This window comes from Nicotiana tabacum, chromosome 7, assembly GCF_000715075.1.
Source record: "Nicotiana tabacum cultivar K326 chromosome 7, ASM71507v2, whole genome shotgun sequence".
NCBI lineage: Eukaryota > Viridiplantae > Streptophyta > Magnoliopsida > Solanales > Solanaceae > Nicotiana > Nicotiana tabacum.
This window is the reverse complement of record NC_134086.1, coordinates 57,360,980-57,385,310: the sequence shown is the minus strand read 5'-3', so window position 1 is coordinate 57,385,310 and position 24,331 is coordinate 57,360,980. Positions and strand designations below refer to the sequence as shown.

The 24,331-nt window shown below is 40.4% G+C and overlaps 1 pseudogene; it reads right to left on the bottom strand.

Moving 5' to 3' along the window:
* Positions 1-718: 718 nt before the first annotated feature.
* LOC142162101 (putative aspartic proteinase GIP2) lies at positions 719-8,106 on the bottom strand (annotated as a pseudogene).
* Positions 8,107-24,331: the final 16,225 nt, after the last annotated feature.

Below are 24,331 nucleotides of genomic sequence, written 5' to 3'. Positions count from 1 at the left end.
CTCTGTACCTTCCAAAGTATTTACAACACCCAACTTTAATGAATTCGTTGCACCAACGGTATTGTCGAATTCAACTTTGCTTTAATCAAATGCTTATGCATTGTGTACTCTTAAGTTAGTGATCGAGCTCTATACTAACCAAACAACAATAAAATATATTCGAATGTAAATATACATACATGATGAGCAACTGCATATAATATCTAATAAATAGACTCACTGAATTCTATAGTGTATATATGGTTGAAAAATAAATAAAATTTTAAACAAATTTCAAACCCATTATCACAAGAAGACAAGTGGGTGCAATGACAATTAAAAATATCCATGAATAATTTGTATAGTTTAGTACCTTTATCATTTACATCACTAGTAATTTCTGAAAATAGTGGAGCAAGAAGAAAAATAAGTGATTTAAATAAAAGAAAATTCAGAGATGTTGGATTACCTAACAGATCAAGGGGTAATTTTTAAAAGTTTACCGTTGGTAGGGATAAATTTGGTCAGATAGTGTAACAATAGCGGTAAATTTAGCCGGATAGTACAACGAATGTTAAATATAGACAACATCCGAAAGTAGAGGGATATATTTGACCTTTTTCCCTGTATAATTAGTCTCCCAACATCACAACCGTTTTTAATTAGTCTCTAAGATCACAACCGTTTTAGCCAAGAAGATGACATATCTCAAGCCTTGGATGTAAAATTGATCAATTTGTTATATGTAACTGTGCGTGATAGGAACAATGACTTTAGATCCCATTCTTTTCTTCACAAGATCAAGTTCCAACAAATTCTCCTCAATTTGAAGCCCTCCAAGAACAATGGACGTTAGTGGATTTTCACCACCACATAAAAATCCAAGACATAACAAACTGCCACCAACAGAAAATGCCATGAAATTTTCCGCTAAAAGATCCCAAGTAGTGGCATTATTTTCACCTTGCTAATAAATGAGACTAACTTTAGGAATTATTAGTCCACTGCTACCCAAATTCGACAAGTTAAAGCACAACTCAAATGGCTTTACAGGTTCTGCTATATATAGGAATTTTGCCAATTGCTTTAAAAAACTCATACTTAAACGCATTGTAATTCGAAGTCTCCATTGTACCATAAGGAACAACAATGCTAATCTTTGTTCCTCCAACTACAGCAGTCCTGTTAATGCCTAGCTAGTGGCTAATAACTTATTGTCAATGGGTACAAGTCGTCCATTGACTAAGATTTCTTAAACTCCAATAATATATTTAACTGATGGCTCACCTGGAAAATAAGCTCCTGCAGTAAGGGAGAGGGAGTGTAATTTAGTACCTCAGAAGCAGAAACAGACCCTTCACCAAATAAAATTACACCATTTGATTTAGTATTAGCAATTGAACAAAGAGCAAAATTTTGAGGTAATAGATAAGCTCTAGCTAATTGTGAAGGAAGCCTATCGTAACCTTTTCCAAGTCCAGCCATATCCTTATGTGATGACCTGCCATGTCATCATGCCACATAGGCGCCATTTGGCATATATTAATGCTATGTGGAAGCTTACATAAGAAGAAGGCTAGCATTTGTGAGAAGATTCTAGAGAGGTAGGAAGAACCTAGATCCTTATGAATTTGCTAGGAAAGTTCTTGGAATCTTTTAGGCTTGTAGAGAATTCTAGAAAAAGCCCTTATCTTGTAAATATCAAGGACTTGTATAATAATTAATATTTGCACACTAGCCCCTATGAGACTAGTATATAAAGGGGGTCATCCGTTCGTAATTCATCAAGAAAACAATTTAAGTTCTCTCAAATACAAAGCTTCCTTTAACAATTCTCTTGTGTTCTTTCTTCCATTCTCTTAGCGATCTTGAGTGTAGTAAGACTGACTTGACATAGCAAGAACGTGAGCAAGTTGTGCAAGATTGTGAGCGAGTTTTCAAGTGCCGCACGTGTACTTAGTTAATAACTAAGGACGTGATAACGTGGTATCAGACCGAAGGTTTCAACTAAGGGAATGGCGAACGACGGAGAAATTAACGTTACCAACACCCAAGCCAACGTCATCCAGGATGATGCTGGCAAGAGCGGTCGTAGCAAAAAGAGGAACGCCACCAACAAGAGCCAGGAGGTGCCACTTGAGGTTGTGTCAAACGAAGGGCTTACATCCCAAGAACCATCTCCACTGAGGCGAGCGAGAATGAAGTGGAGGTCCTTCCAGAGGACGTCTCGCTCTGTAAAGAGTGGGTGATGAAGATGAACGCGGGGATGGACGCCGTGGAGATTTTTGGCCAACGCTTGGGGAAGGTGGAAGGCACCCTTAACGTTCTTGAGGGGCACGCTCTTGAAGAGATCGAGAGTATCCGAAATGACTTGGAGGGACGTACACAAACAGAGATGGAACTAAGGCAAACGATCACTGCCTTAGAGTGCAGACTCATGGAGGCATTGAGTATTATGGATGCTCTGAAGGCAAAGATAGAGTCACTCAAGGAGCATGTCAATGCTGGCGTGACTGAGGTAGCCAGCAATGTTGTGGTGACGACGGAGGCCAAGATCGAGGCTCCCAAACCCCCGGTGTTCAATGGTGTTCGTGATGCACAAGAAGTGGAAAACATCCTTTGGTACTTGGATAACTACTTCAGGCACGACAAAGTGAGGGACGACAAAGCCAGGATCAACATTGTGGTATTGTACCTATCAGAGACTGCCATGATATGGTGGAGAAGGAAGATGACCGACGTGGATAAAGGTCTATGTACTATTGGCACATGGGATCAGTTCAAATCGAAGTTCAAGCGACAGTTTTTTCCAAACAATGTCTTGTACGAGGCAAGACGCAAGTTTAGGGAATTGAAGCAAACATGGAGCATACGTAATTATGTCAAGGAGTTCACTACCCTTATGCTTCAAATCCCCAACCTGACCAATGATGACTTGTTGTTCCACTTCATGGACGGGTTGTAAAATTGGGCTAAGCAGGAGTTGCAACGTCGACAAGTCACTGATATAGACCAAGCCATAGTGGAGGCCGAATCATTGATGGATTTCAGGCATGACAAACACTACAAAGGCAATGGCAAGGAGTCAAAGGTTAACAATGTCAAAGGTGGGGGAGACCGTGGCAAAGTCAAGGAGATACAACAACAATACTCCAAGACTCAAGACTTCAAAAAGATGAGTGGTCGTCAGGGCTACGCCGAGAAGAAGGCACAGGTCGAGAAGAAAGGATGCTATATATGTGGAGGGCCACATGGCTTCAGGAATTGTCCTGACCTCAAGAGCCTCAGTGCCATGGTACGTGAGCGGAAGGAGCAGCCACAAGGAGAGAGTCCGGGAATCGTACAGTTGGGTATGATCGGATTATGTGGTGCTGTCACGAAGCAAGCTATCCAACCTACCGAGAATAGCAATCAGTACGTAGATCTCACCATCAACAACAAGCTCGCTCGTGCAATGGTGGATACTGGAGCAACTCATAATTTCGTGACTAAGGCTGTCGCAAAGAGACTAGAATTGAAGCTTGCTCCATCAACTCTCGCGTCAAGACCGTGAATGTCGAGATACAAAATGCTCGTGGGGTAGCTAATGGAGTTGATGTCAAATTGGGAACTTGGAAAGGTATGACAAACTTTGTCGCAACTACTATGGATATCTTTGACATCATACTGGGGTAAGAGTTCTTTAGACATTGTCATACTTTAATCGACCCCTACCTCCAACGTTTCTTGGTTATGGAGCGAGAAGGAGCTTGCATGATACATACAATGACTATGCCACACGGATAGAGCCAAGCACAACTCTCACCTATGCAGGTTGTCAAGGGGATCAAGAAGGGGGATCCAACGTTCGTGGCAACCATCACAAGTCTGGAGGAAAACAAGAGTTTTCAAGAGACACTGCTACCTTGCATAGAGAAGTTGCTTGAGGAAAACAAAGATGTCATGCCCGAGGAGTTGCCTAAGCCCTTGCAGCCCAGGCGAGAGGTGGATCACAAGATTGAGTTGGAGATAGGGGCTAAGCCACCCACATTTTCCCCATATCGTATGGCACCTCCCGAGCTAGAGGAGCTCAGGAAACAATTGAAGAAGCTGCTAGATGCTGGTCACATTCGCCCATCAAAGGCACCTTTTGGCGCACTAGTATTGTTCCAGAAGAAGAAGGATGGATCATTGCATTTGTTTATAGACTACCAAGCACTTAATAAGGTCACCGTGAAGAATAAGTACCTGATCCCGCTCATTGCTGACTTGTTTGATAGACTTGGGCAAGCCAAGTACTTTACCAAGGTGGATCTTCGAAAGGGCTACTACCAGGTTTGCATTGCGGAAGGGGATGAGCCAAAGACAACATGTTTGACGAGATATGGAGCCTTTGAGTGGTTGTTGATGCCCTTCAGCTTAACCAATGCACCGGCCATATTTTGCACCCTTATGAACAAGATCGCGCATCCCTACCTTGATCAGTTCGTGGTAGTCTATCTAGACGATATAGTCATCTACAGCAACACCTTGGAGGAGCACATGGAGCACTTAAGGAAGGTTTTCCAAGTCTTGCGAGAGAACGAGCTATACATCAAGAGGGAGAAATGTGAGTTCGCATAATCAAAGGTGCACTTCTTGGGCCATGTCACTAGCAATGGAGAGCTATGCATGGACGAGGCTAAGGTACGTGCTATCCAGGAGTGGGAGGCACTTATAAAGGTAACTGAGTTGAGATCCTTCCTTGGCCTTGTTAACTACTATCGTCGGTTCATCAGTGGATACTCAGCAAAGGCCGCACCATTGACTGAGTTGTTAAAGAAGAACAAGCCATGGGTTTGGACGGAGCATTGTCAAAAGGCATTTGAATGCCTTAAGAGAGCTGTAACAGAGGAGCCAGTCTTGGCATTACCTAACTTTGACAAGACATTTGAGGTGCACACAGTGCCTCAGACTTCGCCATTGGGGTGTCCTAATACATGATAAACATCCCATAGCATTTGAGAGATGCAAGTTAAATGAGACGGAGCAGCGTTACGCGGTACAAGAGAAGGAAATGACTGCCATTGTGCATTGCCTTCGTACATGGAGACATTATCTGCTCGGGTCGAGGTTCGTGGTCAAGGCTGATAATGTGGCTACTAGCTACTTTCAGACAAAGAAGAAGCTCACACCAAAGCAGGCTAGGTAGCAGGATTTTTTGGCCGAATTTGATTATGTGCTGGAGTATAAGCCGGGAAAAGGTAATGTTGTAGCCGATGCCTTGAGCCGTAAAGCCGAACTTGCTGCAATTACTTCAGCGAGATGGGACATTAGGGAGGCTATAAAAGGAGGCATGCAGCATGATCTAGCAGCCCAACAGCTTATCGAGTTAGCCAACAAAGGCAAGGCGAGACGATTTTGGATAGAAGACGGCCTACTACTTACCACAGGTCGGTGGGTCTACGTGCCTAAATTTGGACATATTAGACGACGGATCATAAGGGAGAGTCATAACACAATATGGGCTGGTCATCCAGGTCAACATCGCACTAGGGCCCTGGTTGAGTCAGTCTACTATTGGCCACGTATGCGTGATGACATAGAGTGCTATGTGCAGGCTTGTCTTGTCTGTCAACAGGACAAGGTTGAACAGCAACAACCCGGAGGACTTTTGGAGCCACTACCAGTTGCAGAGCATCCATGGGAGAGCGTAACTATGGACTTTATTACTTGCCTACCGAAGTCCGATGGTTATGGTACTATTATGGTGGTCGTGGATAGATTTTCCAAATATGCCACCTTCATGCCCGCTTCACCAGGTTGCATAGCCAAGGAAGCCGCCAAGCTGTTCTTTAAGAACGTGGTGAAGTATTGGGGCTTACCAAGGCATATAATCAATGATCGAGACCCCCACTTTACTGGAAACTTTTGGAGAGAGTTGTTTGACATACTTGGTATGGAGTTGCACTTTTCTACTAGTTTCCACCCACAGACGGATGGACAAACGGAATGAGTCAATGCCTTACTAGAATGCTACTTGAGGCATTATGTAAGCACGCATCAGAAAGATTGGGCAAAGCTCCTAGACATCTCCCAATTCTCTTATAACTTGCAGCGGAGTGAGTCCACTGGGCGGACACCATTTGAGCTAGCCACAGGCCAACAACCACAAACTCCACATTCATTACCAGCCACGTTCGAGGGAAAGAGTTTGGGGGCCTATCATATGGCCAAAGGATGGGAGGAGCAGCTCGACACTACTAAGTCCTACTTGGATAAGGAAACTAAGAAGATGAAGAAGTTTGCGGACCGTAAGCGGCATCCCACATACTATAGAGTTGGGGACATGGTCATGGTGAAGTTTAACCCAAGACAGATCAAGGCACTACGGGGCATGCATCAGAATCTGATTCGCAAGTATGAGGGGCCATTTAAGATCGTCGCCATGGTAGGAAAGATCTCATACAAGCTTGACATGCCATCGTATCTCAAAATCTACCCTGTCTTCCATGCTAGCATGCTTAAGCCATATCATGAAGATAAGGATGATCCGAGTAGGGGCCAATCAAGTTGGGCGCCAATGACTATCACCGCCTCGCATGATCGGGAGATGGAGGCTATCATAGATTACCAGGCCAGGCGAAAACAAGGGCAAAAAGCCACCGCTATGTTCCTCGTCCATTGGAAAGGGCAATCACCCGAGGAGGCCACGTGGGAACGATATGAAGATTTGTGGCAATTCAAAGATAAGATCTGAGAGTTTATGCAGCATCATTGCGCCGCGGTCATCGAATATTAGGTGGGGGAGAGTGTGATGACTCACCATGTCATCATGCCACATAGGCGCCATTTGACATATATTAATGACATGTGGAAGCTTACATAAGAAGAAGGCTAGCATTTGTGAGAAGATTCTAGAGAGGTATGAACATTTCCTTAGGAAGAACCTAGATCCTTATGGATTTGCTAGGAAAGTCCTTGGAATCTTCTAGGCTAGTAGAGAATTCTAGAAAAAGCCTTTATCTTATAAATATCAAGGATTTGTGTAATAATTAATATTTACACACAGGGGTCATTCATTTGTAATTTATCAAGAAAACAATTCAAGTTCTCTCTAATACAAAGCTTCCTTTAACAATTCTCTTGTGTTCTTTCTTCCATTCTCTTAGCAATCTTGAGTGTAGTAAGACTGACTTGACATAGCAAGAACGTGAGCAAGTTGTGCAAGATCGTGAGCGAGTTGTCAAGTGCCGCACGTGTACTTTGTTAACAACTAAGGACGTGACACTTAACTCCGTAAGCTAATTTTTGTAACAAAAAATTTTCAGCACAACCAAATATCTCGCCACTAGCTGATAAAAGATTGCCAATATTCGAGCCATAATTAGTGGGCCATAAAGCAATATCATCTTTGTGATTGTTTAATATTTGGATTTATATGATGAAAATTTGTGAATAACGTCTAAACATGTGCAAGTGAAAGTGAGGGGTATCTATTTGGACGTTAAACATTTTTTATGCAAAAGCAAATCAAATCAAAGCATAAGTTTTCTAAAGAACGTGAAATACTGGTTTGTGTACTGATCATTTTGGGAGAAAATTTTACGATATAATTTAACCTTAAAATGGAAATTTCTAATTCTTGCATGCTTTAAATACTGAATGATAGAAATTTTCCGCCTATATAATAAACTCACTAGTTTCTCGACACGTGCGTTACACGTGGGCCACTTACTTAGAGCCTATATAGATTAGATGATAATTGTATATAGATAAGCTTTAGGCACTAGAGCTTTTTTTATGTGCTGAATTCACTTATAATAAGTAGCTACTTGTTTGGATAGAAATATTAAAACGGGTAATACACAATTGATGTATTTAGTAAAATAATTACTTAATAAGTTGTTCCTATTTTAAAATAATGGAAATACCCTTCTTTTTTTTACGAAAATTATATATTTAAAAGTATATTAAGAAAAAAAGAATTATAAATATGGATCGGAGAGTAATTAATTTGATCAACTTTACCTTCTCTGTATCATTCATGTATAATAATTTTAGTTGCGCCTTGATATAATTATCTTTTCAAGTTTGATTGCTACCTTCTGTTATACTTAAGCCCGGCCTTTTCTATTTTAATATACATGTCATACTCGAATTCTCCATCTTTATCAAATACACCTATTCGATAAGTATTGTAATTCAAATCTCATTAGCGGATATGAAAGATTGAATTGCATATTAGTTATTTTTTTATCTACTAAAAATTATGTAACAAATTTAAGGGAAAGATCCATATGTCCCATGTACCATTCTAGGTTATTTGATTTCTTAATTGATATCTTCCTCAAATTGTCATGTTCTTTTCTTTTCGTTAGCCTTATCACAAATAATGAACTCTTCTTCCTCTCCCCATTTGGATAAACGGGATTTAGGTAGAGGCAACATAAACTCAATAAAAAAACATTATGATATGTGAAAATAAATTAAAGTGAGATTTAGATAAAGAGAAAAGGGTAGAAGGACTTGATATATTTATCAAAATGATTGATTTTAGTGTTGCTTTCTACATGTACTTATGTAACTTGAGGAATACAACAAACTAAAACAATAGAATGGGAATTCACAGAATTAACTATTGGTACACAAATACATAATAACAAAGTTATGAGTAGTGTGGTAATAATTTGTTGGACATCCATATTTATAGTTATTTATTTCATGAAAGATTTTGGTGCAAAATATTTTTATACTTCGTTAGAATTGGCTGGTAGTCTCATTTCACTTGAAGAAGCTTGGGATACATATTAGAAATATAGTTGGAGAAGAAATAGTCAAATGTAAATGATCCATTGTCCATCTACTCACATGCACTAAACATAAATATGCTACCTAATTGTAATTTTTAATTTTTCTTGTTGTTTAGTTTTATTTTGAACTACTTATGAACTAATTTGAAACAGAATCTCGTAAATTCTCTAATAAGCTAATTTTCTATGAAGAATCTATGCATATACCCCAAATTCATAATATGTCTTATATACTATGTCTTATTCCATATTATAAGATATTTTAAAACTAATAAATTTGTGGACTTTGAAAAAACTCTTCTCTCTCTTTTTAGACAAATGAATTGCAACAATGTACGCAATTACAAACATCATAACCAAGTTTAAAAAACCAAGTGAAGCTAAGATAATGAAATAATCAATGTAACTATCTCTGTGTATATACAAGTCTAAGAGAGAAAAAAATATTATCAAAACATCTTGCAAGGTGAAAGCTAAATAAAATAAACGCAAAAAGAATTACTTGATTAATTAGGTGAAAATCAACAATGAAAAACAGAAGGGGACATAAAATTAAGAGTAATATTTAAGCGATTTAGACATATTATAATTGGAATTTTTCTCCTCTCAAAAATAAAATCATATATTAGAAAACCTTACCAACATAAAATTAACTTATATTTTGCTAGATTTGCAAGCTTCTCAGAGGTTTGATGTATTCCAAAGTTAATTGTTAAAGTTCGTCCACTTTACTTCGACAACGTAGCAACAACGAACCTCTGTTCTTTTGATGTAGAATCACTATTAGTGGTTAGTACTACTGTTAATAGTCCCATTGTATACGGAAAAAATGACTTGTTTAATCTTCTCGGTATATTCTAAAACTGTTAAATCTGATTCCCTAACATTTACAATAAATCTGTGAAAATTATGGCTTCAATTTCAAGTAATAGAATGAAGAAGGCACAATTTTCTTTTAAAAACTCAAAGTTTAAGAAAATGTAATCACTTACGGAAAGTTCATTTTGAGGTTTGGCTTCGAATGACCCAAAAATACTGACTTGTGAAAAGAAGATTAACACACTTTGATAAACTGTGACATGACCAATTAGCAATATGCAACATTCACAATTGGGATTTGTTTGTAAGGATATGATTTTTTTAAAGGGTTTAGACGGTTAATGGATCATATGAATCATTGGCTAATTGGGCAAAAAAGCAGGCAGAAGAACATAAGTTCATTTTTGCTCGAAACATTTATAGAGGCAACTATTCACTAAGAGCGACAATACGAAGCGTTGGCTATCGGTAGCGTTTGGAATATTCTGTAGGATTGTAGACTGATACAGAGATATGCCCACCAAAAATATCTGCCTTTATATTTAAAGATGGTGAAGAGTCACCACTTTCACTAATGTGTAGGATCATATCCCTTCAAAAAAATTTGGTGTTTGTTTAAAAAAAATGGTATAAATAAGGTACTTAAATTATTTAGAAGGGCATTTAAGTAATTTAACTTTTTATTTAAGGGCTTCCCACTTTTATAATAATATTGATTAGTTACTAGCGAACATTTTTACTTTCATACCGCCTTCCACTTCTAGCACTGAGAACTGTCCAGCTAAAACTTTCTCCTCGTGAAACTGCTTTTTTTTGTTTTTCGTTCTTTTGCTTTATTCCTTTTCTCCATGTTTATAATTCGTCGTCTTTTCCTTTTTACACCTTTTAGATAGCTATCCTTTTTCACATTCTAGGTTGGTCATTTTTATATAATTTTATCTCTCACACGCCTTTAGACAAGTTATCTCATATATTTTGCCAAAAAAATCAATGAGGTTTTTTTTAATAACTATGAAGATATAGCTCAGGACGGTTTTGAGGACACCGCAAATTTTAAGTAGGAAAGTGACAAAAGCATCATAGTTTAGGAAAATTTTATGATATTAATTCTAACTAATATCCTTATGTATATCCTAAGAGCAATAATAATTCAAGGTTATCAATTGAAACATGTATATGGTCGAAATCGGGCTCGTCTACGACATGGTAGATCGGGCTCGGAATATGAGGGACTTAAGATAGACCTCAAATCCTACTGGACTAGAGCCCGAGGTCAAAATGTTTGTCTTGGAGAATATTGAGTCCGCGATCCCGGAATCAACCCTGACTCCGAACGAGATCGAAGAAACATTGTCAGCGTAACCAATAGAAGACTGAAATATCCGTGACCATTCAGATATTATGGCGGAAATCTCGGCACGTATTAATAAGGAACCGGCAATCAGCAAATCAAGAGAATTTTACCTTTTATAGAATTGTACCTAAAGTAGGACTCCCCCGCTATATAAAGGGGGTCTAATAATTTGTTTAACACATTATAACACATACTCATAAGCAATAAACTGTTATTTTTCTCATTAAGATTTTATTCAATTGTGCCTTGATATCAATCGAAGTGCATCCTGTTCAAGAGTAGCTAACCCCCTAAGGCTGTAATTGTTCAATTCGTGCGGTTTGAATTTACTTTATCAGTATTTATTTCAATTGTAATTTAATTTATCGCTTTGGTCAATTTAATTCACATATCCTTAAAACCACTTACAAATTCAATTGCAATCCAATTTTGAGGGTAAACAGTTTGGCGCCTACCGTATGGCTAAGGATAATAGTGGTTATTTGATACAAGTTTTCATAATACACACTGCTTTACACTTGTTCTTTGAAGTGCCTCTAATTTTAGGTTAAAGCTCAAAATGTCAAACTCACAATTTGCATCCCTACCTGTAGACAATGAGTATGGCTATCAAGGTGAAAATAACAATATAGTGCCCGGTAACGAGGTACCGCACGTTGATCCCATCAAACATCTAATCGCGGACCCATTGGACGCTAATTCACATGTGGCTATCGACACAAATCTGCCTACCGACCCCGAGAATAGCATCCGTGGTGGAGCCCAATCGGTAGTGAAAAATACTCAAAACAATGGAGGAGACGGGATCAACTTTTAGATGATCTTCGAAATGTTACTGGTACCAAAGCCGCGTACCAAGCAAAACTAAACCTGATCCGTCCTGGGAAGTCACTCGCAGAGACGAATCGGTCGCAGAGAGATCGAATGAAAACGAATCAGGGACTAACCCCGAGATCATAAAAATGCTTGAGGAGCTGATAAAACAGATAGAATCAGGGGAGAAGAATATCAAAGAAAATGACAAAAAGGTAGAAACCTAAAATTCCAGGGTCAACCAAATATCGGGAGCGCTGCCGATACTGAAAGGCCTAGATTCTAAGAAGTTCATGCAAAACCTTTCCCTCCGAGTGTAGCTCCAAAACCGATCCCTGAAAAATTCTGCATGCCCGATATTCCTAAGTACAACGGAACGACCGACCCAAAGAGCATGTTACCTCCTACACATGCGCCAACAAAGGGAACGACTTGTAGGATGATGAGATCAAGTCTGTCTTGTTGAAGAAATTTGGAGAGACCCTGTCAAAGGGAGCTATGATATGGTATCACAACTTACCTTCTAATTCTATTGACTCATTTGCTATGCTTGCAGACTCTTTCGTGAAAGCACACACCGAGGCTAACAAGGTCGAAACCCGGAAGTGGACCTTTTCAAAGTAAGACAAAAGGATAATGAGATGCTCAGGAAGTTCGTGTCCCGTTTTCAAATGGAATGGATGGATTTGCCATCGGTCGTTGATGATAAGTCCATTCAGGCTTTCACCCAGGGACTCAATATTCGAAGCTTGGTGGCTTCACAGTTGTTGAAACAAAATCTGATAGATTGTTACCTGGGTCGACGTGCTTAATGGGTATCAATCAAAATTCAGAGTTGAAGATGATAAACTTGGGGCCTCTTCGAGGTCCGTTTATCCTGTCAGAACCATCGACGGAATCAAAAGAGATATCGATCGTGAACCGAGGTCAAACATGGATCAGTATCAGCCTTATAATGGATATAGAAGAAGTAGTGGTTCCGGGAAAAATTCTATAGGAAGTGAAAGGAGAAGTGATAGAGGTCAGGTCAACCGGGGACTCATGAGCAAGAACAGTTTTGACAGGACTATTGGGCATAAGGAAGCACCGATGTTATCAGAATATAATTTTAACATCGATGTTGTCGATATTGTATCTGTTATCGGATGCATCAAGAATACCAAATGGCCTCGACCTCGACAATCTGATCCAGCCCAAAGGGATCCTAACCAGATGTGCAAATATCATGGCACTCATGGCCATAAACAGAAGATTGCCGGCTGTTAAGAGAGGAAGTAGCCCGGTTATTCAATAACAAGCACCTTCGAGAATTCCTGAGCAACCTAGCTAAGAACCATTTCAGGAATAGGGATTCTAATAAACAAACCGAACAAGTTGAACCTCAATACTTCATTAACATGATCATCGGTGGAGTCGATGTCCCTCAAGGGCTGATGCTTAAGCGCACCAGAGTATCCATCACAAGAGAAACACGGACTCAGGATTACATACCGGAAGGAACCTTATCTTTCAACGATGAGGATGCAGAAGGGATCATGCAACCCCACAACGATGCACTAGTAATATCTGTACTGATAAATAAATGTTGAGCTAAGCGTGTGTTAATTAATCCAGGTAGCTCGGCCAACATCATCCAAGCGAGGGTCGTAGAACACCTCGACCTATAAGATCAAATTGTGCCTATAGTCCGAGTTTAAACGAATTCAATATGGCATGTGAAACCACTAAGGGGGAGATAACATTACTAGTAAATGTTGCCAGGACCATCCAGGAAACCAAGTTTTATGTGATCGAAGGATACATGAGGTACAACACTCTGTTTGGGAGGCCATGGATCCACAACATGAGGGCAGTGCCCTCGACTTTGCACCAAATGTTAAAATTCCCAACACCTGAAGGGATTAAAACAATCTTCAGAGAGAAGCCAGCCGTAAAGGAAATATTTGAGGTCGAAGAGGCGATTCTGATATCCACACTTACAACGACAAAGGGGCCAAGTGTATCCACAAACAAGAAGATAAATAGCAATTACCGACACCAGCCCCGACCCAATCGGAGAAATGAAGATGATGACTACGGGGTTCCCATGTCTTTTATAGCTCCCGATGATTCTGACGCCACTTAATCGATGGTTGATGAGCTGGAACAAGTCATATTGATCGAGCATCTACCCGATCAAATGGTATACCTAGGCACGGAGTTAATAAGTCCCGAACTTAGAAAAAACTCATTCAATTTCTTATAGCTAACATAGATTGTTTCGCTTGGTCCCACCTTGATATGACAGGGATCCCGCTAGAAATAACCACTCACAAATTAAGCTTGGACCCGAAATTTCACTCGGTCAAAAAGAAGAGGAGACCCCAGTCCGAGTTCAAACATGCTTTAATCAAAGATGAGGCACCTAAGCTCTTTAAAATAGGGTCCATTCGGGAGGTTAAATACCTAGATTGGTTAGAAAATGTAGTGGTAGTCCCTGAAAAAGGGAATAAGTTAAGAATGTGTGTAGACTATAAGGATTTAAATCATGTCCCAAAGACTCTTTCCCTTTTCCCAACATCGATCGCATGATCGATGCCAGACCGGCCATGAGATCCTTATTTTTCTCGACGCCTACTCCGAGTACAACCAAATACGGATGAACCCGGATGATCAGGAAAAAACCTCCTTCATCACTAAGTACGGCACATACTATTATAATGTGATGCCATTCGGACTAAAAAATGCTAGTTCTACTTATCAACACCTAGTAAATCAGATGTTTGAGGAACAAATAGGAAAATCAATCAAGGTTTACATCAACGATATGTTGGTTAGGTCCCTACAAGCAGAGGACCATTTAAAACATTTGCAGGAAACTTTTGGCATATTAAAGAAGTACAATATGAAGCTGAACCCCAGGGAAATGTATGTTTGGAGTCGGATTGGGAAAATTCCTCGGATTCATGGTATCCAACCGGGGAGTCATGATCAACCCTGACAAGATCAAAGCCAACGAAGATATCACAGTTGTGGATAATGTGAAGGTTGTGTAGAGATTATCCGGATGCATAGCCACCTGGGGGCGATTCATCTTGAGCTCCTCCGATAAGAGCCACCGATTCTTCTCGCTACTAAATAAGAGGAATAACTTCTTATGGACCCCGGAGTGCCAACGGGCCTTGGAGGAACTCAAGCGATATCTATCGAGCCCACCACTACTTCACACTTCGAAGACAGACGAACTACTATACATGTACTTGGCAGTATCAGAGATAGCGGTAAGTTGAGTCCTGGTCCGAGAAGAGCAAGGTATGTAATTTCCAATTTACAATGTTAGCAGGACTATAGGTGAGGCCGAAACTAGGTACCCTCACCTAGGAAAATTGGGGTTCGCTTTGCTAAGTGCCTCTAGGAAGCTAAAACCACATTTTCAATGTCATCCTATATGTGTTGTGACTACTTGCCCATTGTAAAATATAATGCATAAACCTGAGCTCTCGGGATAATTGGCCAAATGGGCCGTGGAAATCAGCGGGTATGATATTGAATGTTGACCCCGACCATCCGTTAAATCTCATATTTTGGCAGATTTTGTGGTCGACTTTAAGTCGGCCCTAATACCCTAGGTCGAAAGAGAGTTGTTGGTGAACTCACGGACCTTTTTGGGGATCTGTACTGTCTTTACGGATGGCTCCTCGAACGCAAAAGGGTCCGGACATGGCATCATATTGAAGCCACCAACAAGCAATATAGTTAGAAAATCTATTAGGATTGTGAAATTAACAACCAACGAGGCCGAATATGAGTCCATGGTTGCAGGTCTCGAACTAGCCAAAATCTTAGGGGCAGAGGTGATCGAAGATAAGTGTGACTCCCTCCTCGTGGTAAACCAAGTTAAAGGGACATTCGAGGTCAGAGAAGAACGAATGCAAAGTTACCTGGACAAGTTGCAGGTGACATTAGATCGATTCAAGGAGTGGACTTTGCAACACGTACCTCGATATCAAAACAGTGAGGGTGATGCCCTTGCTAACTTAGGGTTGTCAGTTGAGGACAACGAGCTCAACTCGGTGGTAGTCATACAACTCATGATATCGGTAGTGGAAGAGGGTCACGTGGAGATAAACTCTACAAGCCTGACTTGGGACTGGAGATATAAATATATAGAATATCTGAAGACCGAAAAACTACCCGCAAATCCAAAAGAATCGAGGGCCCTGCGTACGAAGGCAACCCGGTTTAGGTTGTCCGAGGACGAAATCCTATTCAGAAGAACGTTCGATGGCTCAATAGCGATATGTCTAGGACCGGGAGATATCAAATACGTTCTGAGGAAAGTTCACGAGGACACCTGCAGAAATCATTCAGGCACCGAATCATTTGTTCGAAAGGTAATTAGAGTCGGCTACTACTGGATCGATATAGAAAAAGACACGAAGGAGTTCGTATGAAAATGTGATGAGTGTAAAAGACATGCTTTGATGATTCATCAACCCGAGGAGCTGTTGTATTCAGTTGTTTCACCATGGCCATTCATGAAGTGGAAAATGGACATTGTTGGCCACCTTCCATGGGCACCCGATAAGACTCAATTTATATTGTTTATGTCTGACTATTTTTCTAAGTGGGTGGAAGCCCAGGCTTACGAGAAGGTCAGGGAGAAAGAAGTCATCGATTTTATTTGGGACCACATCATACGCTAGTTCGGAATGCCGGCCGAAATCGTGTGCAACAACAGGAAATAATTCATCGGTAGCAAAGTAAGCAAGTTTCTTGAAGACCATAAGATCAAAAGGATCCTATCAACACCCTACCACCCTAGTGGGAATGGACAAGCATAATAGACCAACAAGACCATACACCAAAACCTCAAAACGAGATTAACCGATGCTAAAGGTAAATGGAATGAAATCCTTCCCAAAGTCCTATGGGTGTACCATACGAACTCGAAGTCCAGTACTGGGGCCACCCTATTCTTGTTGGTTTACGATGCTGAACCTCTAATACCAGTCGAAGTCGGAGAACCAAGTCTCAGGTTCCAATACACAACCAAGGAATCAAATGAAGAGGCCATGAATAAGAGCCTGGAGCTATTAGATAAAAGGCACAAAGCCGCCCTTTTCAGGTTGGCCGCCTAAAAATAACAGATTGAGAGATATAACAATTGAATGGCTAAATTTGACACTTCAATATCGGGGGACTTAGTGTTAAGAAGGGTCATACTAAAAACCCGAAATCCGAATGAGGGGAAGCTGGGGCTGAACTGGAAAGGCCCATATCAAATTATCGAGATCACAGGAAAAGGATCCTATAATCTCGGAATGATGAACGATGAGCAACTACCGAACAAATGGAATATAACTCACTCAAAACGATATTACTGCTAAGGTACATCAACACTCATTTCTTTTATTTACATTTTGAGCTAACACTTGCAGCTAACCAGCAATGAACAATACAAATTTTAGGTCTGAAAGCGTGCGTTGCACTCTTTTCCCTTAGACTGGTTTTGTCCCAAATGGGTTTTCCCACAAGGTTTTTAACGAGACAGCAATGGATCGTGCTAACTTAGAATCGAAGATCGATCATGAATCAGTGTCAAAAGATCACATCAATAGTATTCGAGGCTTCTCTATGATCAACCTCAGACACTGGGGGGCATTACCCTCGGATAATGACTCTATCAAGGAAAGAGACTTGGTGATCGAATGGTCTCAGCTTAATCGATAGGATTTATTGTAAGGGCCAAATAGTCAAATAAATCATTCCCTTATAGACTGCTCGAGCCCTGGCTCAAAGTTTGTACACATGTGTAACTATTACGCTTAAGAATAAAAAGAAGTCTCCACCTTGCGGATAAATATCTTGTCCCTTAAAATTTTTCTTTTTGCATTTCTTAAGGAATTTCATACATCCAATTCCCTAAAGGTGTCGAGCCCAATGACCGCCTTAATCCTAGTTCAAATTATCACTCCCACTTAGGAACTGCCATCCAAAGACAAACTCGGACGGTCCGAGATATAAGTGATCCGGGGCATAAGACCTATTAGGCAACGCCAAATTTTAAAAGGCTACGGCCATCCCAATTCTGGGACTGTTATCTTAGGCAAGCCCAGATAACTCGGGGTGACAAGCCTAGTGGGCAGCACCCGAACTAAATAGGCTATGGCCATATTAAAATGGCTCGGAGACGTTTGAGACCCGTAATAAAAAATAAGGCCTTCAAAATTTCTATCCGGTTCTAAAGGCTACCCTCGGCAAACTATAATCAAAAAAATTATAAGTACTTTGGGGAAATATTCTTGGTCATACCGAACCCCCACGATGCCTTAAACAAAATATTATTGTAGTCAAGGCACGTTCGAACCTCCGAACATAACCTAAATATTTCATGCTATGATGATCTCGTCCAAGTCAAACCTCTATTTAAGATGAAACGGTCGATGCAATAGTAATACCCAACTGAGAGTCGGGGGCGAATTCCACAGAGAGCTGTATGAATGATTTAGGAGTATATATTATGGTGAATGAGCTTAAACTATCTTAGATTGCAGTTCCACAAAATTGGTTGTTTCTAAGTCTGGATTAAACTAAGATTGAAAGATAAATAATTGAAACCATGAAATTGTATTTTTGTTGTTATATTCAAATAATGTAAAAGGCCTAGAGTTATGACCTTCACCTAGTTGTTTTCCTAATGGGTTGTAAGCTTTAAAGCTTATTTTGTTGGCCGAGGTATATTATAGCTATCAAATACTCAACTACCTTCACCTAGCTTTAAACCTGATATGAGTTGGATCTGCGACCGCACAATTCTGGAATGCGGCCGCATCTCTCATAATCTACGGTCCGCACGATTCTTGGAGCGGCCGCACAAGGCTCTTCTACGGACCGCACATTTCTGAGTGCGGCCGCGTAGCTAACTTCTGTGGCCACACAATAATTGTGCGATCCGCATTATCCTTTGAGCTTGAAATGAGACTCTCTGAACTTTAGCTCTTGCATAGCTTTTGCAACTACACAATAATAGTACGGTCCACACTTTGCACTTGGACTCTGATGGACTTTGCTTCCCATTTTGCTGCAGCAGATGAAAATCTGCGGTCTGCACTTTCAGCCTTTGTGCCTGATTTTTGTCCTCGAGTTCAGATCACTCCTTCTTGAGTTGGATTTCATCTTAGTGACTTATTTTCCAATACTCCTATAATTAAGCATATTTCATCAGTTTTTGGGAATACATTTAAATACTTTTGGACTAAAATGAAAGTAAAAAGGCGCTAATAAGTAGTCAAAATCCCCACTTATCAACTCTCCCAAACTTAAGCTTTTGCTTGTCCTCAAGAAAATAAGGTAATTCCCACCTCCACAAGTTAAGAGCTATTCCAGCTAATCTAAGGTATATCAATCACATATTAATTGGGACCAACAATTACCAAAACACTTATGAATTATCAACAAGGCGATGATTTGAAGTTTTAAGCACAAATAGTTCTAATGTGACACTTGAGCATCGAGAGTTGACTTTATTCATCGAGGAAGATTGTTGTTTTATGTAGGTCATTGTGGATCCCAAACTCCTCCTTCTCTACTCTCCGTTAGCATATCTCACTTAAGAATGTAGCACTCAATTCAAAGATTTGTGAAAAGTTCACTCATCTCTCTCAAAAGAATGTCACAAGTACGGCTCTAAGTACCATATGTTTTCCCCTCATGTAAATCACCATTAATGTAAGTTTACTCGGCTTGAAATTACGTAGGGATTTTTTTTGAATGTAATGAAGGCTTTTGGACTAAGGTAGGAAATGTTGGAATAGAACGGGTTCATCTTTCCTTAAGCACTCTATTTTCTCTTTTTGGCTCATGTTTTGCCGACTCTTTGAGGCAATTTCTTTTTCCTTAGGCAAACTAGAGAGACTTAACATCACTCTTTCTTGGTTATGATATTCATTTTCTCCTTCTTTGTTTTCTTCATGATTTGCATCAGCATTTCTTTGAATCTCTTAAACTCTTCATTTTATTCACTTTCTTTTTGCATTTTTCTTTTGTTCTTTCTTTCTTTATCTTTGCCTTTCCTTTTCTTCATTTCCTTTCTCTTTTTGTGCTATGATACCACTTTCAAACTCCTCGTCTCTCCCCCAAACTTATGTTTTAGCCAATTGTTTCTCAAGAGTGTTACGGAAAGCTCGGGTGCGAAGAGAGGGTCACTGCAAAATGGGTAAAAGCTTGTAACGTGGTTATCAAATAAGAAAGGTCTTAAGCTCAAATGGGTTGACTAGGGATAACAACATTAGTGGGACATGGACAATTTCAAACAGGTCAAAGAGAGCTTACAATCACTTCTCAAGCCAAGCCAAACTTAGAATTTCGCTAGAAACACATTCGAGGCAAGTTCTAGACCATTCGCACGGGTACTTGGACTTGAAACAAAACATCTCACCTCTCACACAACTAGATTGTTCAAGAGGATAGAGTTGAGGGTCCACAACAACCATATTCATGATTGAAAATCATTAATGGTTCAACTAAACCACTCGATGATTGCTTAAGTCAACACAAGAGTCAGAAAATCACTAACTAGAGCTATATCTTTCCAAGAACTTGTTTTTAATCATAAACACGTAGTTAATTATGTTGGTAACAAGTGAAGCATGCTTGACTCTTCTAGTTTGACTCAATTAGGTCCTCTTATTCATTATTACTACTATTCTTACCTAAACATCAAAAATAGACTCAATCCTTTAAGAAGGTTGTCACGCCATCCATCGTAAGGACGAGTCACCCGGTTCACACAAAAACCACCTTTGGAAAGAACCGTGGCATTAAGAAAACCAAAGGCTTATTGATCACTTAAACATGAAAAGAAGCTACTAAATTAAAAAGAAGCCATTAAAGTAAATAAGAAGCTATTAGACTAAACATTGACTATTAAGAAAATCAAAATAAAGAAGCTATACAATAAACTACTGAAAGAATAAATGAATATATAAAATGAGAGAGGAAAAAAGAAAATATATATATCTATATAGAGAGAGAAGAATATGTACATAATGAAAATAAAAATAGAATTTTATCAGTTATTACAGGCTAATGTCAAATGTCAAATCAAATAAACTCCACCCCCCCCCCCGAATAAGAATAAGCATTGTCCACATTGCTTAATAAAATAAAAATAAGGAAGGGAAAGAGTAGAGATGACTCCCTATGTGGTCTCCGTGTCCATAGCAGCATCACCTCCCTCAGGATTCTCCAACTGGATCACATCATCCTCTATTCAGGGAGTAACTGGGTTGGTGAACATCTGTAGCACCGCCTCAGTAGCGAGGGCAGCAAAGTCTGGCTCCTCGGACTGGCCAGCTGGTGCCACTGGTGCTGAAGGTGCTGCTATGTCTGCTGGTACTGCTGGAGTTGTCTCCATCAGCAAGTCAAATGGAAGATCCCCAACGACTGCTATCTTGGTCACCTCTCGTCTCAACCTGTCAACTGATTTCTTTGAAGCCTGGGATTTCCTCATCTTCTTCACCTACATCCCAAGCTCCTCAATTTATCCCCCATGTTCCACCAAGGTGTCCATGATGGTCTTCTAATTCTCCAATATCTTCTTCAAAGTGTCCTCCACTGTCGGAGAAATCTGGGGTGCTGGGGTAGAAGTATGTGTTGTAACAGCACTGGATAGGTCAGACAGCTTTGCAATAGCTGTCTGCATCCAATTGTTGTAACTCGCTAGTGTCTAGGAGACTCGCAGCGCTAAAAGTGGATAAGTAAAAGAGGAAGGAACTAATTTTGATGGCCTTGAAGATGCAGGTGGAGGCATGGCAGCTGTATCGGTGGAAGGCCTGGCTGTTGTGGAAGGCATGGCTGTAGAATCTGCAACTACCGCCGACGGCTGATCAGATTGGCCTATGGTAGTAGTCGACTTACCCTTATTCTTCGGGTTCCTCCAGTCCTTCAGTGAGTATCAAGTGAAGGGCTTCTTAGCCCGAACCTTCGTGTAAAAAGTCATAGACTCCACCACCGCATCCATAAGATACTCCGTGATAGTGTTGGGATACAGGTAAGAGCTGTCACCTTGCCTCGCGACTAGAGACATGTTGACCGACATGATGGCACCCACATTGATTGTGTACCCAGCCATGATGGAAGCCACTAAAACTGCCCTCGGGATTGGTAGATTGTTTTCATTCTGGAATGGATCTATTCGACTGCACACAAAGGTCTGCCACCCTTTTGATTCAAATTTGGCAGTATTCCGCTGAATAGAAACCCCTGTTGTGATCCATGGTGGTGGTGGTCCTGGAGTTACCAAAATCTCAGCTAGCCATGGGCGAACTGCATCACCTAGTGCAAACTTCTCTAAATACTGCACCGGTTTCACATCCTCGAGCCTTAAATATGTGTTCAGGGAGGTATAATCAAATCTTACTTTCAAGTTCCTCACCTTCGTCACCTTGGTAACCTTCTTGACATGCACCACATTGGCGTAAAATTCTCGGACGAAGTGTTCCTTGGCATCCACCACATTTTGAGTGAACCATGTCCACCCTTTTCTCTCTCCAAAACTGTCTTGCCACATTCGGATTGTACCTATCCAAGTGTTTCAAAACAAACTGACACTCAAGTGTGAGCAATCTTTGAGGGCACCACTCTCGGAACCTGTTGAATGCATTTAAGCTCACAAACAAATCTTCCCAAACCTCCTTCTTCTTCGACCTCTCAAGGCCAGTAACTCTGGTATCACCCCCTCGACTGTCATCCATAATATCATCATCATCTTCATTTGTAACTGGTGCGTCAGGGGCATAAGTAGATGATAGCTAGGGATTCTCGTCTATTTTATACTCCTTTTTTGCTTGAATTTTGGATTAAATATGTATACAAGTAATCCTGAAAGCTTACATGTTGTGCTTGTTTGCAGTGTTTAGTCAAAAAGTAACAAGGAAGTCAAAACCAGCTCAAAAAGGAGTAAAACCTGCACAAGTGCCAAGAACAAGTTAAAGAACCACTACAGTAGTAAATCCACCGCGGCTGCAATAGACCCACCGTGACTGCAGTGCTTTTATCGTGGTCCGCGGTGGCAAAGATCAGAGAGGATGCATTTCTGGAATTTCAAGCAATGCGGCCTGCGGTTAATTTTCTGCGGTTTGCGGTAGCCTCATCGCGGTCGTAGTCCATTTGTTGCGGTCCGCGGAGAAGAGATTCAGAGAACATGAAGTTTGGAAGACTCAAGACACCACGGTCTGCGGTCCATTTGTTGCGGTCCGCGGTGAAGCCATCGTGGCCGCGGTCCATTTACTGCGGTCCGCGGTGGCCAGATTCAGAGAACAAGATTTGAAGCCAAAAAACCTCACCGCGGCCGCAGTCCATTTTCCACGGTCTGCGGTACCTCCTTCAGGGGCATTTTTGTCCAAGAAAATTGACCTTGTATAAATACTTATTTTTCATATTGTTAGGTCATCTTATCTATAGCCGAACATGTGAATGTCATTTTTAGTTATTTTAGGTAATTGTTTAGCGAGTTTAACATTGAATCTTCGAATCTTATCTTGTAATTATATTTTATGGGTTATTCTTCATCTCAACATCTAATTTCTTCCATTATTATGAGTAGCTAGACCTATTATCTAGGGTTGTGGCTCAACCCTAGTGTGGGTATTTGATAGGTCTCTTATTTTAGGGCTTAGATGTTTATAGATGGTTGATATTTGGCCTGATTTGTGTTTTCCATGTTGAATTAGTGGTTGCAAACACAATTTGTGCCTTTTTGACTTGGGTTCTTCTTTAGAAAGAGAGTTTGAGTCTAGGAAAATCAGGCCAACAAGGAATTGGGGCGTATTCAAGAGATTGATTGCCCCAATTAAAGGGTTAAACCTAGAGATAGTAATACCCGACTTGAGCCTATATTGCTTGCACAATTTTGACACCCAATTGGTCTTGAAAAAGTCAATTAGGACAAAGTCACTCTAGCTACCGAGAGGTATAGAGTGAGTAGTTTTGTGCATTGGCTATATCGCGATCCCAAACATAACAACTTTTCCTTAGGCTTTAGAACCCGTCAAGTATTCACCTAGGGGAAAGTCACTTCCCTATGCCTCTTTGCCCATTTAGAAAACCCTACAAACATTTGTACTTAGCTTAGTTTCGTATATCATTAGTATAAAATAGAAGTAACAAACAAACAAATATGATTGGAAGTGTATTCAAGAGCACTATGCACTTCTAGTTTAGATAGGAATCCAACTCCCAAACATTCTAGCTCCCTATGGATTTGATCCCGACCTTCTCGGGTAAAAGCTACATCGACCGCTCTCGCCACTTTGTAGTGGTGTAGGGTTGGACCCGATCACTTTTTGGCGCAGTTGCCAGGGAGCTAAGCGGTTTTGGCTATCTATCTGAATAGTTTTGTGTATTGTTTTTCTTTCCTTCTGTGATACTAATTTGTGTGTGTCGCTAATTTAGGTACAAAATGGTGGCAAACAATAACAATGACCCTCTTAGAAATGTGATCTCGGGGGAGGAGGTTGATGATAATGGTGAAGATGAGGTGCCTCTAGTACCTCAAGGACAAAGGAGAGGCTGCCAGGCCAATGATAATATTCCAGACCCTCCCCTGCCACCT